Source organism: Rutidosis leptorrhynchoides, chromosome 2 (assembly GCF_046630445.1).
Source record: "Rutidosis leptorrhynchoides isolate AG116_Rl617_1_P2 chromosome 2, CSIRO_AGI_Rlap_v1, whole genome shotgun sequence".
Lineage (NCBI taxonomy): Eukaryota > Viridiplantae > Streptophyta > Magnoliopsida > Asterales > Asteraceae > Rutidosis > Rutidosis leptorrhynchoides.
In genome coordinates, this window is record NC_092334.1 from 379218450 (window position 1) to 379240544 (window position 22095).

Below are 22095 nucleotides of genomic sequence, written 5' to 3' on the forward strand. Positions count from 1 at the left end.
ATTATTATTATTATTATTATTATTTTTATTATTATTATTATTATTATTATTATTATTATTATTATTATTATTATATTAATACCAATCTTGATATCATAATTATTATATTATTAATATCATTAATACTAATATAATTAAGATTATGAATGTTAAGATAAAAACGATTAAGGTTGTGAACATGAATATAGTTAAGGTAATTACTACCGAAAAGTATAATTATAAGTACGTTTATGAGTAAAGATGAATATAAATACAATTAAGTCATCATTAAATAAAATTATCATTTTTATTACGATCATCATTATTATTAAGAATAACATGTTTATTAAAATCATTATTTAAATTATTATTAGTATTATCATTAAAATTATCATTTTTATTAAAAACTATCATTTTTATTAAATTTATCATTATTAGTAAAATTATCATTATATATAAAATTAGCATTTTTATTAAACTTATCATCATCATTATTATTATTATTAAAAGTATCATTATTATTATTATTTTTATCATTATTATTTTTATTATCATTAAACATGATTTTATTATTATATTTAATATTAATATTATTATTTTTATTATTATTATTATCGTTATTTTTATTATCATTATTATAAGTATCATTATTTTTAATATATTATTATCATTATTGTTATTACAATAAAAATTAATCATATAAAAACATACATAATAAAACTATATTATAATTATTTATTTAAAGTATACAAAATAAATGTAATTAATTAGGTTATTAATGAAACACTTAATTAAAATAACAATCATAGCACTAACAATATATAAATTTGTTCGATTACAATTATATGTATTAATATATATACCTGATATAAGTTCGTGAATCTGAGGCCAACCTTGCATTGTTCAGTTCCGTCGTATGCATATTTTTACTACAAAATATCGTATCGTGAGTTTCATTTGCTCCCTTTTTAAATGCTTTTGCAATATATATTTTTGGGACTGAGAATACATGCGCAGATTTTATAAATGTTTGACGAAATAGACACAAGTAATCGAAACTATATTCTATGTTGGATTATCGAACCGAATATCACCCTTTTAGCTTGGTAGCCTAAGAATTAGGAAACAGTACTCCTAATTGACGCGAATCCTAAAAATAGATCTATGGACTTTGACAAGTCCCATTCTGGAATTTGGAATGTTTTATTACTTCGATTTATATATACTGATTGCGACGGCCGGTATATAGCATACTGATTGCAATCGTATGCGGGGGATATTCTATATGCATCCTTGTTAGTCGGTTACCAGGTGTTCAACATACGAATGTTTTTTAAACACTTGCGAGTGTATGATTATTGAAGAAATGAAATCTTATGGTCTATTAAAATTATGGAAATGAATGATTATGATAAACCTATGAACTCACCAACCTTTTGGTTGACACTTTTAAGCATGTTTATTCTTAGCTATGAAAGAAATCTTCCGTTGTGCATTTGCTCATTTTAGAGATATTATTTGGAGTCGTTCATGGCATATTTAAGTCAACGCCTCGCAATGGGACCAAATGTTGATGACTTCGTCCTGGTGGATTAGGACGGGTCGCTTCAGTTGGTATCAGAGCGGTGGTCTTAGCGAACCATCTAACTGATAGTTGTTAGGATGCATTAGTGAGTCTGGACTTCGACCTTAGCTGCATATTATAAGTTTTGTTTATCATTCCTAGTGGAAAATTTCCTGCTTATCATTCCTAAGTCTAGACACGTCTTCCTGCACTTATTGCGTAGATAGTGTATAGATAAATTCATATTTTAGCATATCTGTTACTATAAACTTTGTCTGACAGCTTCCGAAGATTCCTCCGTAACTTATGGGATTTTGGTGTTATATATACATATGTAAATTATGTATTGAAGAATACTAAACTAAATCCTATAATCTATTTCCTATTGAAAATCCTTTATCTGACCGTGCAAGATGAAATTCGCAACTAGTTCAAATTCCTCGGATTCCGACAGCTATTCCGATATGGATATTCACCTGAGCTTCGAAAGCAGTGTAACCGGAATGGATCAACCCATTTAGCCATCATCAATTCTAGATGAATTGGGTATGGGTTCATAGTCGACTTGATCAATGGAGACGAGAAGAAGATGATCCTTTCCATCAACCAACCTGCACTCTTGGCGAAGAACCCGAAGCACTTACCGGCGAACCAGTCCGAAACACCATTTTCACCCTCATTTCCAGAATATTCCGCCACAACTATATAATCTCCCAAATTCTAAACCTTATTCATTCCCTCGTTCCAACCGCCAATCATCTTGGAGTAATAGAAGAAGTCAACGAGCTTCGCGCCCGAGTAGTGACTTTGGAGAATATGGTACAAAACTTACAAGAACCAGCAGCATCACCGGCACCAACAGTATCACCAGCATCGGCACCAGTACCACCAATAACACAAGCCTCAACATCACACGCCTCAATATCACCGTCTGTACTTCGAGCATAATCTTGTTCTACATGACGTTCTACACCATTTATCTTCGTTCTACATCAAATATCTTCGTTCTATGTATCGTTCTACATCAAAGATTCTTGTGTACAAACTGTTAATGGTGAAATTATTTTAACGGGTAGGTAATACCCGAGGAATATTTAGATTTCACATTAACATGTTATACTGTACATTCTTCAAATCCGATTCAACAGTCATTAAACTATCCTACCTACATCCATAAATATATGTATCCGTTCACCGAAGAACATTCATTTTCATTCAATTACATATACTGATTTTGAAAAATCAGAAACCAAGTCAAGATTTGACAAGTGGCATAATGAAGAAAATAATGGACAAAATAAAATTGATTAGTAACCAATTAATTAACTACGTAAAAATTTAAATCTATACTAACCAAATCATAGCTAACTGTTCATATACCCGTTATGACTATTTCCTTATTATATTTTATTTATTGTCATTTTAATTATCGCAATTTATTTATCGCAATTTTAATTATAGCAATTTTAATACACGCAATTTTATTTATCGTCATTTAAATACTGTTATTTATTTTACGCACTTCATTTATCGTCATTTAATTACTGTTATTTATTTTACGCACTTTAAATATCGTCGGATAAATTGGGACACGTATACAATGTTTTGACATATCATATTGACATCATCTATATATATTATTTTGAATAACCCATAAGACACTATATGCGGTAATGCTCGAGTTATCATATAATGGGTCGAGGTTAATTCTAAAATAATATATATACCATGGGTTGTGATCGAGTCTGAGACATGTATACAATGGGTCACGATACGTCTTGATTAATTAAATTATGTATTGAACTATTGGACTATTGGACTACTAACATTGGACTACTAACCTTGGACAATTAAAAAGTATTAAAAGAGTAGGAAATATTAATTACAATATTTTGACTTAAAATATCGATAATAAGTTACATCTACGACAGTTAAATAATTCCTCAAGTTTTTCACTTGATTTCATCTTAAATAATCTTTTGTATCTTGACGATTACAATCTGCGTTCAAATCCTTCGAAATTCTTGAAACACCTCGGATTGATAACCAATGATTCAGTTATGATGACTTTGAATGCTGATGAAGCAGCAAAACTGTAGATGATCTTAATGGTCAAAAGTTTGATGATAAAGAATAGAGTGTTGGAAACACTCAATAGAAAATTGATACTGGAAAGCGGATTATGCAAAACTATGAAGGAGGCTGTGGACAAATCACCAGGACTAAACCTGTATTTAATAAATCTAGATGATTCTGTATCTGATGAACTCTTTAGCGAATATCTTGCTCATTATTTATTCTAAATCCTTGCGGAAGGATTTTCTTCATCAACCTTCAATCTTAGAAATTCTAAAATATCGTCATAAATATCTTCGATATTTCTGAAGATATATTCATAAATATTATTGTCCGAAATTATCTATCTCTTCGTGCTATCTGTGTTACATCATAAAAGAAACTGTTTTAGTTTCTATCCTTCTATAAAATTTGAGTTTAAATTATGAATGATTTATGGAGAAGTGTTGGGAGTTGAAGCATGAGTTAGTATAATATAATAACGCCCGGCCAACGTGATTATATTACAGTAAGTCATGCTGAATTTCTAATGGAATATGATGATTCACAGACTATACCATCATCATATACCATGTTACATAACTCTTTCATTCTACTTAACTTCTAAACATATTGAGAAAATATTTTCTTAGTATTTCTATTTTTCCGTGAATTCTGATAATTTAACAAATCAAATTGTGCAATTACCTTTCCTTTCTGCTTAATATATTATGATCATTCGGAACTTCATACCTACGAATTTTGGACCATTATTCGTGTAACACCCCAGCTTAACATGATCACAATATTGTCCGCTTTGCCCGCAGGCGCACGACTTTTTCTTGGAAACCACACACGAGAAGCACTTTCCCAGGAGGTCACCCATCCTGGTAGTGCTCTCGCCCGAGCACGCTTAACCACAATGTACTCGCAATTCTACTCAGCCTGTGATCCCAAAACGCGTTGTGTCATTTAAGCGTGAGTATTACCTTATAATCCCATGATCACTCATGTTCGTGGGCGATGTGGGATTTGTCTAGGGTGTTACATTCACCCCCCCTTAGGGACTCATCATCCTCGATGAGGTTTGCCCCACCACCCCCAACGGCACATGAGTGGCTCTGATACCATTCTGTAACACCCCAGCTTAACATGACCACAATATTGTCCGCTTTGCCCGCAGGCGCACGGATTTTTCTTGGAAACCACACACGAGAAGCACTTTCCCAGGAGGTCACCCATCCTGGTAGTGCTCTCGCCCGAGCACGCTTAACCACAACGTACTCGCAATTCTACTCAGCCTGTGATCCCAAAACGCGTTGTGTCATTTAAGCGTGAGTATTACCTTATAATCCCATGATCACTCATGTTCGTGGGCGATGTGGGATTTGCCTAGGGTGTTACAATTCGCTTGACTTAAAGTCGGGAAGAAGAAACAAAAGCATGAAACTCCGAAATATAAGGAAAAATATAAAGCCCGATAACAGCATCGAAATTACAAACCGTGTATATTAATGCGTATAGCAATATAAAGACACGGGAGAATGAAAAACATTATAACCGCAAAGTAATAGTAGAAGAAAATAAATTCCTCCTGTGGTAGATGAAAAAGGAGAATGACAAAAACGATAGTCAGGAAAATATCAAGAATCAGAACGGGATGGAGCATTTCCACAATCTTTTGAAAGTTGGAATTGTGGAAAGTAAGATGTGAATGGTGACAGTAAGGAAACAAAGAAGGTGAATTTATAGTGAAATATCAAACGTAACAATCAAGGCAGATTACCGTATTTAATTAAAGAGATCCTAATTTTTTTAATCACCGAAGAATCAAATCTTAATTAGATCACAAAGATTTACTCTAAATTCCTTGAATTCCGGAAATCCACCGTGACTACGTCAAAAGTAAAATTTCAGTTTCACTCTTTTGCGATAACTTCACTCATATGCTTCAAGTAACCGAATCGTTTTATATATATTACTAGATAATGATAAAACTCTATTTATCAACTCTTATTCGTCATAAAAACATTCTTATTGTTAACCATGACAACCACACTCAAATTTTGGGACGAAATTTATTTAACGGGTAGGTACTGTGACAACCCGGAAAATTTCGACTAACTTTAAATCAAACTCTCGATACGATTTAACATTTTTGACGCGATAAGAAAAGTCTGTTAGATTAAGTCTTAAAAATTTTGAACTTTTTCATATAATCAATTGACCTTCGACCATTCCCAACGATTCACGAACAACTATTTGTAAATAGATATGTGTGTGTGTGTGTATGTATATATATATATATACAAATAATAACTGGAAATATAATTTAAAATATTCTATGAGTTTTAATTATGTAAAATAAAATAATATATAAAAATAATATATCTATATATGTGAATGAAGTATATTTAATATATATATATATATATATATATATATATATATATATATATATATATATATATATATATATATATATATATATATATATAGGGTTTTGAATATAACAATTAAATGATCGTAATACTTGTTTGTCATCTCGCTTGTTATTAAACAAGTTTAATATGAACCTAAAGGAACTTAGGTGATTTTAAAATAAACGGTGATCCGAAAATGAGTTATATAAATTATAGGCTTATTTAAAATATATTTAGAAACTATTTGTTGAATTTTAAAACTTTTTATATTTTACTTAGGGTTGGGAGTGAATAATTAATGTAATTTTTATTTAATAGTTAATGACTGAATTCTATACCATAATGACTAAAATAAATAAAGATATTTAATATAAAAATTTGGGATTTTTTCGAAGACTTTATTCCGCCACTGATTAATAACGGAGTGCAATTTAATATCCAGGATAAACTGTCGGCATAAGAATACAATTATGACAGCTGCAACTATTTTCTGTGCACGATTCAATCTCAATTGATACATGTTATTATTATATTAATTATAATTATTATTATATTATATATATTATATAACTTTATATATCTCTATATATGCATATTACAGAGATTGAGATTAAGGAATACACCATACACCCACCTTCTTCTTGTTCCTTCTTCTCCATCACACCATCCGCCATCACCACCATGAATCACCCGCACACCACCATCAACTTACAACTCTTTATGTTATAATCACAAAGCAAACAAACATCACCTTTGATCAACCACAACCTGCGTTTTGTTTTTCAGTTTCATTGTCGTGAACACAACACCCATAACTATCAACTAAGATCATCACCATCCACCACCTTGGACAACCATGAACCAACGTCACCTAGTGCTATATTGTAGCCGTGAACCACCAATCAACTGCCACCAGCGACTTTCTTTTTTAATTACAACTATTTTTTACTGCTGTTGTGCAGCTTATGTTTTATGTTTCTCCATCATAAAATTGCACCACAACCATCACCTGCTATTCTCGCTTCTATTTCTGTCAAGAGCACTAATCACTACCGTCACTGCTATTGTTGTTTGCTGCTGCTACTGCTGTCGTGTTCTTGTTGACGAGACCAAACCCAACACAAGCACCATTAAAACATTCAACTGCTGTTGCGTTGTTTTCTTCTTTTTCTATTTCTGTTTACTGTTCAAACAACACAAGAGGAAGAAGATGAACAGTGTTCATGGTGATGATGACGCTGCTGCTCTATTTAAATTTTTGTCACAGTAAACGAAGGTAGAAGATGATGATCGTGGTGATTTCAAGACGATGATAAACATAATCACGATGATGATGATGATGGCGAATGATGATGGCAAGGATGATGGTATGATAATGATGTAGGATGATGAAGATCGTGATGGTGGATGATGATGGAGATGTTGTATGATGATGATCATGATCGTTACGGTGAAGATGATGATCATGATAACGTGATGTTAGATGATGATAACGACGGTTATGGCGATATGTATGATGATGATACTATGATGATGTGATTTTTTCTGTCTTAATCTGTTTGGCATTTTAGAAATCCTAACGTAGAAAGGAACCGATTATTCCTTGTTGGGCTACCCTATTCCAATTGTTGTTGGGCCGTGTTTTTTTATAACGTTGGGCCAAGGGAAATTGGGCCGTGATCATTGTTATGATGATTGGGCTTGGAGATTTGTTCCTTGGGCTTTAAGTGGACTACGATAGTAACGGGTTAAATAAATCAAAGTCTAGTATTAATCAAGAAAAGCAGAACTGGAGCCATGGTTAGGGGGTGTTATGGGTGAGCTAGAGGTCTCAGGTTCGAGCCCTGTCAAAGGCAAATATTTTTTGGAGCTTTTTCATATGTGAGGTAGTATTATTATTAATCTTATTATTATTATTACTATCATCATCATCATCATCATTATTATTATTATTATTATTATTATTATTATTATTATTATTATTATTATTATTATTATTATTATTATTATTATTATTATTATTATTATTATTTTTATTATTATTATTATTATGTTAATACCAATCTTGATATCATAATTATTATATTATTAATATCATTAATACTAATATAATTAAGATTACGAATGTTAAGATAAAAATGATTAAGGTTGTGAACATGAATATAGTTAAGGTAATTACTACCGAAAAGTATAATTATAAGTACGTTTATGAGTAAAGATGAATATAAATACAATTAAGTCATGATTAAATATAATTATCATTTTTATTACGATTATCATTATTATTAAGAATAACATGTTTATTAAAATCATCATTTAAATTATTATTAGTATTATCATTAAAATTATCATTTTTATTAAAAACTATCATTTTTATTAAAGTTATCAGTATTAGTAAAATTATCATTATATATAAAATTAGCATTTTTATTAAACTTATCATCATCATCATCATCATCATTATTATTATTATTATTATTATTATTATTATTATTATTATTATTATTATTATTATTATTATTATTATTATTATTATTATTATTATTATTATTATTATTATTATTATTATTATTATTATTATTATTATTATTATTATTTTTTTTATTAAAAGTATCATTATTATTATTATTTTTATCATTATTATTATTATCATTAAACATGATTTTATTATTATATTTAATATTATTATTTTTATTATTATTATCATTATTTTTATTATCATTATTATAAGTATCATTATTTTTAATATATTATAAGTATCATTATTGTTATTACAATAAAAATTAATCATATAAAAACATACATAATAAAACTATATTATAATTATTTATTTAAAGTATACAAAATAAATGTAATTAATTAGGTTATTAATGAAACATTTAATTAAAATAGCAATCATAGCACTAAGAATATATAAATTTGTTCGATTACAATTATATGTATTAATATGTATACCTGATATAGGTTCGTGAATCTGAGGCCAACCTTGCATTGTTCAGTTCCGTCGTATGCATTAATATATGTACCTGATATGCATTAATATATATACTTGATATAAATTTGGTGTTGATGATGATGGTACTGTTGATGCCGGTGATGCTGCTGGTGCTTGTAACCTTTGCACCATATTTTCCAAAGCCACTACCTTAGCGCGAAGCTCGTTGACTTCTTCTATTACACCGGGATGATTGTCAGTTCGGACGAGTGGATGAATAAGATCTAGAATGTGAGATAGTTTATAATCGTGACGAGATACTCTGGAAATGAGAGAGAAAATGGTGTTTCAGACAGGTTTGCCGGTAAGTGCTTCAGGTTTTTCGCCAAGAGGGAAATGTGGTGGATGGAAGGGATCACCTTCTTCTTGTCTCCAATGATTATGTAGGCTACGAACCCATCCCCAATTCATCCAGAATAGATGATGGCTAATTGGTTGATCCATTCCAGTCGCACTGCTTTCGGAGCTCGAGTGGAATTCCATATCAGAATCTGAGGGACTTGAACTAGTGGCGAGTTCCATTTCGTACGAATGAATAAAGGATTTTTCGATATGAAATGATTTTCGGCTATCAAATGGTATTCTAATTACATAGAATATCTATATATATAGAGTGATTACGGAGGAATTCACGGAATATGTCAGGCAAAGTTTACAGTAACAGATACGCTAAGATATGAATTAGCAGATATGCTAAGATATGAATTTTGTCTATACACTATTCATGCAATCAATGCAGTAAGATGCGTCTAGACTAAGAATAATAAGCAGGTAATGAAGCGTCCCGTTCATATCGAATATAAACATCACGTACTCATTGGTGTCATTGCGAGGTATTGACCTCTATATGTGACATTTTTCAAAATCTGCATACGTTTTTATAATACAAACCATAACCTTTATTATAATCAAAGGTTCAAATAGCATAATAATGATTATCGTTTAGCGATAATCTTAGTTTTACAAACTTTACATTTGATAATAACAATGCGATTTCCAACATATTTCACATTACAAATCTTCCGATATGCAGTTTTTTTTTGACACAAATATGCATACTCCAAATCCTGCTTAAATTCGGCATAATGCAGCGGAAACTTTTAATTATCACCTGAGAATAAACATGCTTAAAACGTCAACATAAAGTTGGTGAGATATAGGTTTAATGCTAGCAGCGTTATAAATATAGACCACAAGATTTAATATACATAAACGTTTTAATAAAAATATTCTAAGTGGTTGAGCACTTGATAACCATACTTAACATTTAATCAACGTCGCATATTCCCTTTATTATGAAATCTCACTACATCGTACCAAGTGTAGTCACCGAAACGAAGTACTGTGTAACCGTTGAATACTGGTCGTCCAGTCCGGTTGGGGTTGTCAGGCCCGATAGATCTATCAACAGGATTCGCGTTTACAATACCGCATGTAAATAGTAGTTACCAAGTTACAGGGAAGTATGCCAGTGGTACAACTCAACGTAGAATATATATTTTTAATCACTTGTGTCCATAACGTAAATCATAAAATGCATGTATTCTCATCTCGAAATATTTAGAGTTTAAAAATGGGACTATATACTCACTTTTGCTTTGAAGATATTTAACACGACTTGGTCTCTGATAGATATCACGAACCTAACCATATATATAATATATTAACATATTTTCTTTTCAAATAATCGTTACATATATACTTATAATACTTTTAATATCTATTAGTCCGTAGTTAGCAGTCCGATGTTAGTGGTCCACAATTAATTGCTCAATAAAATAAATAAAGACCCCATCGTATTCGTATTGATCAGAATTAATCTCGACCCATGGTACCATATTCTTAAATGACGTGTTGCGTACATAAAGTACCGTGTTGTCAAATGACGTGTTGCGTACAATCATGAGGTCTTATAATTAATCTTCTCGTGTTGTTTACAGGTGGTCCTGAAATATATAAAATCAAATCATAAGTAAATATATATAAAATATCATATTAATTAGCAAAGATATGATTAGTTTAGTTTTACTCCAATTAATTTCGTAGCTAAACTAGCTTCGGATACCCAATTTTGTTTTAACCGTAGTTTCTTCAATATAACTCCGTTTTTGTTGGTTCAACTTGCCACTTCCTTGGATCGAGTCATTATTTATGAATATGAACTGTAAATACCTTAGTTTGCATTCTAAATCACAGGTTATAGGTCAAACTTTGGTGAATCTTATGAAAGTGATCATTTCCATTGTAAAAACAACACCTAGATGATCATTTTTACAAAAACACTTACACTTTTAGTTACACCATGAGATTTTTATATATTAACATATTCATAAGAAATATCATTTTTCCAGAATATAAACTTCTAATTCAAAGTTTAAGATGGTTTTTAATTATCCAACCCAAAACAGCCCCCGGTTGCACTCCAACGATGTAGATTCGGTTTTAAGGTGTTCTTTGTAAAATCAAGTTGTATCTTGTTAAGTTAGCATATCATTATGATATATTATAGGTCTTGAAGTATTTTAAAAGTCAAGTTAAAAGGATCTATTTAGTTTGCAAACAAGTTTGAAATCATTCAAACTATGTTCTTGTTGTTATGATTTGTATATTCTTAATAAGATAGTTATAATTGAACAAGATGATGAACAAAGGTTATACCTCAAGTATGATGAAGAAAGTTACTGAATAAACAAGATATGAACTTATTCTTGATGACTTGGAAGATTAAGAAGTGAAATCATGAAAGAAACAAAGGTTGTAAGTAAGTTTATATCTTGATTTAAGATAATTAACTTACATGAATTGAATCAAAGTTTAAACATAGTTTTACCTTGATTATAGAGCTAGAAACTTATGAAGACTTTGAAGAACACTTGAAGGTTGAAGATGAGAGAGTTTAGAAGATCATTTATCTTAAAATAAAGTTGATATGGAAGTGTATGTATGTATATAAAAACGTGTATATGTATGTATATATATAGATTTTAAGTTTTGATTTTTAGCTCATAAGTCTTCCTAATTGATCCCACATGTTGTTGACTAACCATGGTTGCTAAGAGAAGATAATTGAGGTCTAATAATTGGTATTTATCAATAGTAAATACATCTAGAAGCTGCGTATAATACGGGTACATATACCCTAGGTATACGTGTAGAAATCTTGAGAAAACGGAACGAGAATTCAAATATAACTATCTTTTGTGAATATACTTATATTGTTTTATGTATTGAAGTCCTTTAAAGTAATTAAATACGTATTTATACGATACTTGTATAAGCATTATAGATTATAGGTATATATGTCAAAGAACGTTACGTATAATTACCGTTTTGAAAACTTAAGTTAGTAGTCTCAAAGTATACTTATAACTCATTGTTATTAGTACACAATGATATGTTAAGCCATCCTTAGATCATGCTAAATATGTATAAATATGTATATGTACACAATCGTATAATTATCGTATGTTATATAGTTCGTGATATCATCGGTCAAATTGGACGGTCAAACGTTGTGTAAAACTCTTTTCAAAAACACAAGACTCAACAATTTGGATTGCTTATCATGTTGGTAATATTTAATTTATGTAAATATTAATCTTATATGTATAAAATGATCGGAAAAATCCGGGTCATTACAGTACCTACCCGTTAAATAAATTTCGTCCCGAAATTTTAAAGTTGTACCTATTTTGCGTTCTCGGGAAACAAATGTGGGTACTTTTATTTCATATGATCCTCTCATTCCCAAGTAAACTCGGGCCCCCTTCGAGCATTCCAACGAACCTTAATAATTGGTATGTTGCTCTGCTTGAGCTGTTTAACTTCACGGTCCATGATTTCGACTGGTTCTTCTATGAATTGTAGTTTCTCGTCGACTTGGATTTCTTCAAGAGGAATGGCGAGGTCTTCCTTTGCAAGACACTTCTTAAGGTTTGAAATGTGAAACGTATTATGTACTCCGGCGAGTTGTTGTGGTAACTCGAGTCGATAAGCTACCGGTCCAATGCGTTCGATGATCTTGAACGGGCCTACATACCTTGGGTTCAGTTTACCCCTTTTGCCGAAAAGTATTACACCTTTCCAAGGTGACACCTTTAGCATAACCATGTCACCGATCTGAAACTCTAATGGTTTCCTTCAGACATCGGCGTAGCTCTTTTAGCGACTACGGGCTGTTTTCAATCTCTCCTTGATTTGTATTTTCTTCTCAGTAGTTTCGTGTATGATCTCGGGACCAGTTAATCGTCGATCTCCTACTTCATTCCAATAAATAGGGGATCTACACTTCCTTCCATACAGTGCTTCGAATGGTGCAGCTTTAATGCTCGCATGATAACTATTATTATACGAGAATTCTGCTAATGGTAGATATTTATCCCATCCGCTTCCAAAATCGATCACACATGCCCTGAGCATGTCTTCAAGAGTCTAAATTGTTCTTTCACTCTGCCCGTCAGTTTACGGATGATATGCGGTGCTCATATCCAAACGAGTTCCCAGGGCCTCCTGTAGTGATTACCAGAACTTTGATTTAAATCTACTATCACGATCGGATATAATGGAAATAGGTATTCCATGCCTTGAAACAATTTTATTTATGTATAATCGTAATAGTTTCTCCATTCTATCCATTTCTTTTATAGGCAATAAATGTGCAGATTTGGTGAGACGATCAACTATTACCCAAATGGTGTCATAACCCCATGCAGTCTTGGGTAACTTCGTGATAAAATCCATGGTAATACCGTCCCACTTCCATTCTGGGATTTCTGGTTGTTGAAGTAACCCTGACGGCTTCTGGTGTTCTGCTTTGACTTTGGAACAAGTTAAACATTCCCCCGACATATGTTGCAACGTCTGTCTTTAAATTAGGCCACCAATAATGCGTCTTAAGATCTTGATACATCTTTCCAACTCCAGGATGTATCGAGTATCTTGTCTTATGTGCCTCGTTCAATATCAACTTCCTTAATCCATCCAACTTTGGTACCCAAATACGTTTTGCAAAATATCGAATTCCATCTTCCCGTATAATGAGTTGCTTCTCATACTTCTTCATTATTTCATTTCCTATGTTTTCTTTAGTAAGAGCTTCTCGTTGAGCCTCTTTGATTTGTGAGTTGAGATTCATGCGAATTTTTATGTTCATTGCTCGTACTTAAATTGGCTCTCGTTCCTTTCTGCTTAGAGTGTCGGCCACTACATTCACTTTCCCGGGATGATAGCGAATATCACAATCATAGTCGTTTATCAGCTCGACCCATCTACGTTGCCTCATGTTCAGCTGTTTCTGATCGAAAATATGTTGAAGGCTTTTATGATCGGTAAACACAGTGCATTTAACCCCATATAAGTAGTGTCTCCATATCTTCAATGCAAACACGACTACTCCCAGTTCTAGATCATGCATCGTATAATTTCACTCGTGAATCTTCAATTGTCAGGATGTGTATGCAATAACTTTCTTTCGTTGCATAAGGACGCAACCAAAACCTTGTCGCGAAGCGTCACAATATATCTCAAAATCATTGTTCCCTTCAGGTAACGATAAAATAGGCGCCGTAGTCAACTTCTTCTTCAGTAATTGAAATGCACTTTCCTTCTCAGAGGTCCATTCGTACTTCTTCCCTTTTTGTGTTAACGCTGTCAATGGTTTAGCTATTCGGGAAAAATCTTGAATAAACCTTCTATAATAACCGGCTAGGCCCAAAAATTGACGCATCTGCGTTGGTGTCTTAGGAGTCTCCCATTTTTCAATGGCCTCAATTTTAGCTGGATCAACCTGAATTCCTTTGCTATTAACAACGTGGCCAAGAAATTGCACTTCTTTCAACCAAAAAGCACATTTAGAAAATTTGACATATAACTGTTCTTTTCTTAACAATTCTAATACCAACCTTAAATGCTGCTCATGCTCTTGCTCATTTTTAGAATAGATGAGAATATCGTCAATGAAAACGATAACAAACTTATCTAAATACGGACTACAAACTCGATTCATGAGGTCCATGAATACAGCTGGCGCATTCGTCAATCCAAACGGCATGACCAAATATTCGTAATGACTGTAGCGTGTCCGAAAAGCAGTTTTTGAAATATCTTCTTCTTTGACGCGTAGTTGATGATAGCCCGATCTTAGGTCGATTTTCGAATAAACACATGATCTTTGCAGTTGATCAAATAAGTCGTCAATTCTCGGTAATGGATACCGATTCTTGATAGTTAACTTATTTAATTCACGGTAATCTATACACATTCGGAAGGATCCATATTTCTTCTTGACAAATAAAATCGGAGCTCCCCACGGTGAAGTGCTCGGTCAAATGAAACCATGGTCCAGTAATTCTTGTAACTGGCTTTGTAATTCTTTCATCTCAGATGGTGCAAGTCTGTATATAGCACGAGCCACTGGTGCAGCTCCTGGTACTAGATCTATTTGAAATTCTACAGATCTAAATGGAGGTAATCCCGGCAACTCTTCCGGAAAGACTTCAGGAAAATCTTTTGCTACAGGCACGTCGTTGATGCTCTTCTCTTTTTCCTTCGTTTCAACTTTATTAACATGTGCTAAGATTGCATAGCACCCTTTGTTCAAGCAATTTTGGGCTTTCAAACAGCTAATGAGTTTTAGCTTTGAGTTACCCTTCTCTCCATAAATCATTACTGGCATTTTATCCTTACGAGGAATGCGAATTGCCTTCTTGGCACACACAGCTTCAGCTCCTATTTTGGACATCCAGTCCATGCCGACTATTACATCAACACTTCCTAATTCTACGGGTATCAAATCAATTTTAAACGTTTCTCCGACTAAATTTATTTTACAATCACGGCAAATTTTATCGACTTTAATTAGTTTACCATTAGCTAACTTAATCATGTACTCAGCATCTTGAGGTAATGATGAACAATTCAATTTAGCGTAAAAATCTCTACACACGTAACTTCTATCGGCACCAGTATCAAATATAATAGATGCTGATAAGTTATTAATGGTAAACGTACCTGTAACAAGCTCCGAGTCTTCACACGCCTCTCTAGCATTAATAATAAATGCTCTTCCACGTGCAGGTCCGTTATTCTTCTCTGGATTTGGGCACTGGCTCTTATAATGACCCTGTTTCCCATACCCATAACAAGTAACAGTGGCCAAGGCAGTTCTATTTGCATTGGTGGCAGGAGTCTTGGTGTCATTTGTATTTGTAACGGGAACCCTACAATCTTCAGTAAGATGACCCCTTCGATTAAAATTGTTGCATACCACATTATAATAACCAGAGTGATGTTTGTAGCATCTGTTACATAAAGGATTTCGTCCCTTGTAACCTGAGCTTGAACCACTACCCGCACCTTGCGTGGTTTCTTGTTTCTTGTTGGATTGTTGATGATTACCTTCCCACTTTCTTTTGTTTTTCGATGTCTTGACATCGGTGTTTTTATCCAGAATAATCTGGTCCATCAACTCGTTTGCCATGGTGATGGCTTCGTGAATAGTCTTGGGTTTCGATGCTGTAACATTTGCCTTGACATTTTTAGGCAAACCATCTTTGTACAGTTCTATCTTCCGTTCTTCGGTTGGTACCAATTTGGGACATAGTAAAGCTAATTTCATGAATCGCTGATTGTAGTTGGTGAGTTCAGTACCAACAACTTTCAGGTTCATAATTCAGCTTCCAACTTCCTAACCTCGTTCCTTGGACAATACTCGTTGATTAGCATTGTTTTGAATTCTTCCCATGGAGTATCATAAGCTACATCTCCTCCTACGGCCTTCACATAGTTTTTCCACCACATGAGTGCACTATCTTGTAGGGTGCACGATGCATACTTGGTCATGTCCTTCTCAATACAACCACTGATTTTAAACACAGACTCAATCTTTTCGATCCACCGGGTTAAACCGATCGGTCCTTCTGTTCCACTGAATGATGAGGGCTTGCAACCTTGAAAAGTTTTGTAGGTGCATCCCACACGAGGATTTGGGTTAACTGCAGCACCTCTTGCAGCCTCGACCCATAATATTCTGTCGTTCACTCGCTGATTGATGAGTTCCTCGATTTCTTGTTCCGTCATTCGGTTCAATCGCTCCATAATCTTCAATAAGAATGAAAAAAATAATTATTCACATGGAATATTATAGATGTAGTGTGTATTTACAGTACATCGTAGCTGATAATGCTAAAAACGAACATATATTTCATAGCATTATTCCTCAAGAAAGACAAGCTTTTAGTTGCAATTGTTCTATTTACAAGTGATATTCGTTTAAATAATAAAAGGTGAAGACAAAAGACAGATTCGACGAATTAAAGACGCAAACGACCAAAAAGCTCAAAAGAACAAATTACAATTAAAGAGGTTCCAATTATTGATAAGAAACGTCTCGAAATTACAAGAGTACAAGATTCAAAACGCAAAGTACAAGATATTAAATTGTACACAAGGACGTTCGAAAATTCGGAACCGGGACCAGAGTCAACTCTCAATGCTCGACGCAACGGACTAAAAATTTTAAGTCAACTATGCACATGAATATAATATAATATATAATTAATTCTTAAAATTAATATATATATTATATTATATTTAAAAACCGTCAGCATAAAAAACAAAGACTTTTGAGTCTCCTCAGCTGGCCATGCGATCGCATGGCCTGGAGGAAGAAACTCCATGTGATCGCATTAGCATATTTTCCAGCCCACAGGCCTATAAATTCGCAGTTTGGTGAACGTAAAAACACATCTTTTTCTTCTTCACTCAAACGTAGTATATGTATATATAATTTATATTTTAATTTTAATTTTAATTTTAATTTTAAATCCTAATAATAAGGGTGTGTTAGGGAATGTTGTAAGGGTGTAAGTTGAAATTCTGTCCGGGTAACGCTACGCTATTTTTAATCATTGTAAGTTATGTTCAACCTTTTTAATTTAATGTCTCGTAGCTAAGTTATTATTATGCTTATTTAAAACGAAGTAATCATGATGTTGGGCTAATTACTAAAATTGGGTAATCGGGCTTTGTACCATAATTGGGGTTTGGATAAAAGAACGACACTTGTGGAAATTAGACTATGGGCTATTAATGGGCTTTATATTTGTTTAACTAAATGATAGTTTGTTAATTTTAATATAAAGATTTACAATTGGACGTCCCTATAAATAACCATATACACTCAATCGGATACGATGGGCGGGATATTTATATGTACGAATAATCGTTCATTTAACCGGACACGGGAATGGATTAATAGCCACTAGAATTATTAAAACAGGGGTGAAATTATGTACAAGGACACTTGGCATAATTGATAACAAAGTATTAAAACCTTGGGTTACACTCAGTCGACATCCTGGTGTAATTAGTAAACAAAGTATTAAAATCTTGTTACAGTTTAAGTCCCCAATTAGTTGGAATATTTAACTTCGGGTATAAGGATAATTTGACGAGGACACTCGCACTTTATATTTATGACTGATGGACTGTTATGGACAAAAACTAGACGGACATGTTAAATAATCCAGGACAAAGGACAATTAACCCATGGGCATAAAACTAAAATCAACACGTCAAACATCATGATTACGGAAGTTTAAATAAGCATAATTCTTTTATTTCATATTTAATTTCCTTTATTTTATATTTAATTGCACTTCTAATTATCGCACTTTTATTTTTTGTTATTGTATTTAATTGCACTTTTAATTATCGTACTTTTTAATTATCGCAAGTTTATTTTATCGCACTTTTATTTATCGCAATTTCATTATCATTATTTACTTTACGCTTTAAATTAAGTCTTTTATTTATTCAATATTTTACATTTTGTTTTAACTGCGACTAAAGTTTTTAAAATCGACAAACCGGTTATTAAACGGTAAAAACCCCCCTTTATAATAATAATATTACTTATATATATATTTGTATTTATATAAAATAAAACTAATATAGCATTAAGCTTTGATTAAAAGATTCCCTGTGGAACGAACCGGACTTACTAAAAACTACACTACTGTACGATTAGGTACACTGCCTATAAGTGTTGTAGCAAGGTTTAAGTATATCCATTCTCTAAATAAATAAATATCTTGTGTAAAATTGTATCGTATTTATTAGTATTTCCTTGTAAAATTTAATAGTATTTTATACCCCTTAGCTTTAACATCAAGTATTTTTGGCGCCGCTGCCGGGGATTTTTCTTGCTTAGAAGCCGGAAGCGCAACGCTAAATAAAAAAAAAGATTTTTATTTTTAGTTTACTTTTATTAAAATACGCTTTTGTAAAAATACGTTTTAATATATTCGAAAATATAAAAAGAAAAACAAAAATATAAATATTTTTAAGAGTTTGTTAAATATTTAAGTTCTATAAAAGTTTCTTTATATTTATTTTATAAAAATATAAGTTTTATTTAATTTATAAAAATATATTATATAAATATTTAAAACAGAAAAAATAAACACAGCAAAATAAAAAAAAATAAAAAAACTCTCGGGCCTGCTACTGTAGCAGCACGTAACCTGCCCCAAAATCCTGGCTCATGCGATCGCATGAGCCCGAAGGCATAAACTCATGTGATCGCATGAGAGTGTCTGACACGCCAACAGGAAACCCTAACTGCATTAATTACGGTGTATTATTATTATTATTATTATTATTTAATAAACCCTAATTAGGTTTTAATATTTTATTATTTAGTTTAATTTTAGTTTTTAATTTATTTTATATTTAGTTAAATTAGTTTATTTAAATTGTAAAATTAATTGTTTTATTAAATAAATAATATAAAAATAATATTTTTATAAAAAATTGTACTTTTTACAACTTTTAGTATATTTTTATATTTTGTCCCTTTTTAATTGTTTTAGCGTAATTTTTTGTATTTTTCGCTCGTATTTAGTTTTAATTCATAGTTTTTGCCATAGTTATTTTTATTTCTAGATTTTTAGGCTTTACCGTAAAATCCCTTAAGTGCTTTTTTTTTTTAGACTAAGATTTAGGTGATTTAGAATTTTGCGACGCCTTTTTAAATTTTAGTACCTTTTTAAGATATTGCCATTTGGGATATAGTTTTACTTGTAAGCTTTAATATTTTTAGACGCCTTTTACCTATGTATCAATTATCATTCCAATTAGTAATCTCAATTTGCGATTATAATTTTAAGTTAGTGATAGTAATAAGGTTGGGTTAGTCGAGTGTTTTTAAGTTCTATAAGTCATTTCTTTTTTCTTATTTTTTGACGCCTTTTATTTTTTCGATCTTTTCTTTTTCGACCTTTTTCGACGCACTCTTTTTCTTTCTTATTTCTCGCTATTCTAGTTTTAGGACATAGATTTTTTTTCTACTTCTTATCTATACTTCTTAAAATTACGAAAATTTATTTTAAGTGGTTAAATTGATAGACATCAAAATTTTCTGGTTCGTAGTAATAGTTGGATTTGTACGTGGACCGGGTTATTGGAGCTAAACAGTCCTCAATTATATTGAGACCAAACGAATCCTGCCCCTCTGCTGCATCTTTTGGCTATTCGAAACGTGGGTAAAATCAGAAAAGTCTATTAATTGGATAACTTATATAATTTTTCTTTCCTTTTAAAAAACTAATAGGATATTCAGTGAATGCACCGAGCAAGACGTTCACCACCTTTTGTACGTTCACCACCTGTAACTCGATCAAGACATCTAGCTAATATTACCGCCGTTGATTTTTCTTTAGAATCGTCATCCAGTCGACCAAGTACTCTAATTCAAATTTCCGATAATCCATTTTTTGAACCCGACCTCACAATTGAGAATCCGGAGAATATTCAGGGATAATTCGTAGATTCTGAACCATTAATTTTTCCTCCGGAACCACCAATCATTCAAATAGAGATTATTGAGGAACGAACCATTAAATCAGAATCATCTAGTGATTCTGATTCAACAAATTCAATTATGGAGAATCTAGAACCTTTAAGTATGGAAGACCGAATGAGAGCTAAACGCACTGGCCAAGGTCACGCAATTACTCATCCACACATTAATGCGCCAGATTATGAAATCAAAGGACAAATTCTACACATGGTGACTAATCAATGCCAATTTAGTGGTGCGCCGAAGGAAGTTCCAAATGAACATCTTTGTACCTTTAATAGGATCTGCACTCTATTTAAAATCCGAGAAGTGGAGGATGAGCAGATAAATCTCATGTTATTTCCCTGGACTTTAAAGGGAGAAGCCAAAGATTGGTTGGAATCGTTGCCTGAAGGGGCGATTGATACATGGGACGTTTTAGTTGAAAATTTTCTTAAACAATTCTTTCCGGCATCTAAAGCCGTAAGACTTCAAGGAGAAATTGTTACGTTCACACAGAAGCCAAATGAAACTCTATATGAGGCGTGGACAAGATTTGAAAAGTTATTAAGAGGATGTCCGCAACATGGTTTAGACACCTGTCAAATAGTACAAATATTCTACCAAGGATGCGACATCACTACAAGAAAAGACATCGATATAGCAGCTGGTGGTTCTATTATGAAGAAAACCGAAACTGATGCTTACAAAATTATTGATAACACTGCTTCCCACTCACATGAGTGGCACCAAGAAAAAGATATCGTTAGATCATCTAAAGCATCTAGAGCCGATTCTAGCCATGACTTAGATTCTATTTCCGCAAAGATAGATGCTGTCGAGAGACGAATGGAAAAGATGACTAAAGATATCTACTCAATACGAATTAGTTGTGAGCAGTATGGAGGACCACATTTGACAAAAGATTGTCTCAGTATTGAATTAACAATGGAACAAAGAGAGAATGTTTCATATCTAAACCAAAGGCCTGGAAATAATTATCAGAATAATTATCAACCGCCAAGACCAATTTACAATCAAAACCAGAATTATAATCGAAATATTCCATACAACAACCAACAAGGTCCTAACAATCAACAAGTATCCAATAATACTTACAATCAGCAAAGACCTAATTTTCAAAACAAACCACCACAAACCGATGATAAAAAGCCGAATTTAGAAGATATGATGACAAAGCTAGTTGAAACTCAAACGCAGTTTTTCACATCTCAAAAAC

The 22095-nt window shown here is 32.3% G+C and overlaps 1 non-coding gene across 1 annotated transcript; it reads right to left on the bottom strand.

The window, feature by feature from the left end:
• Positions 1-21341: 21341 nt before the first annotated feature.
• Positions 21342-21448, bottom strand: LOC139895231 (small nucleolar RNA R71). The gene has a single exon (XR_011775692.1). It is a non-coding gene; the product is annotated as a small nucleolar RNA R71 (small nucleolar RNA).
• Positions 21449-22095: the final 647 nt, after the last annotated feature.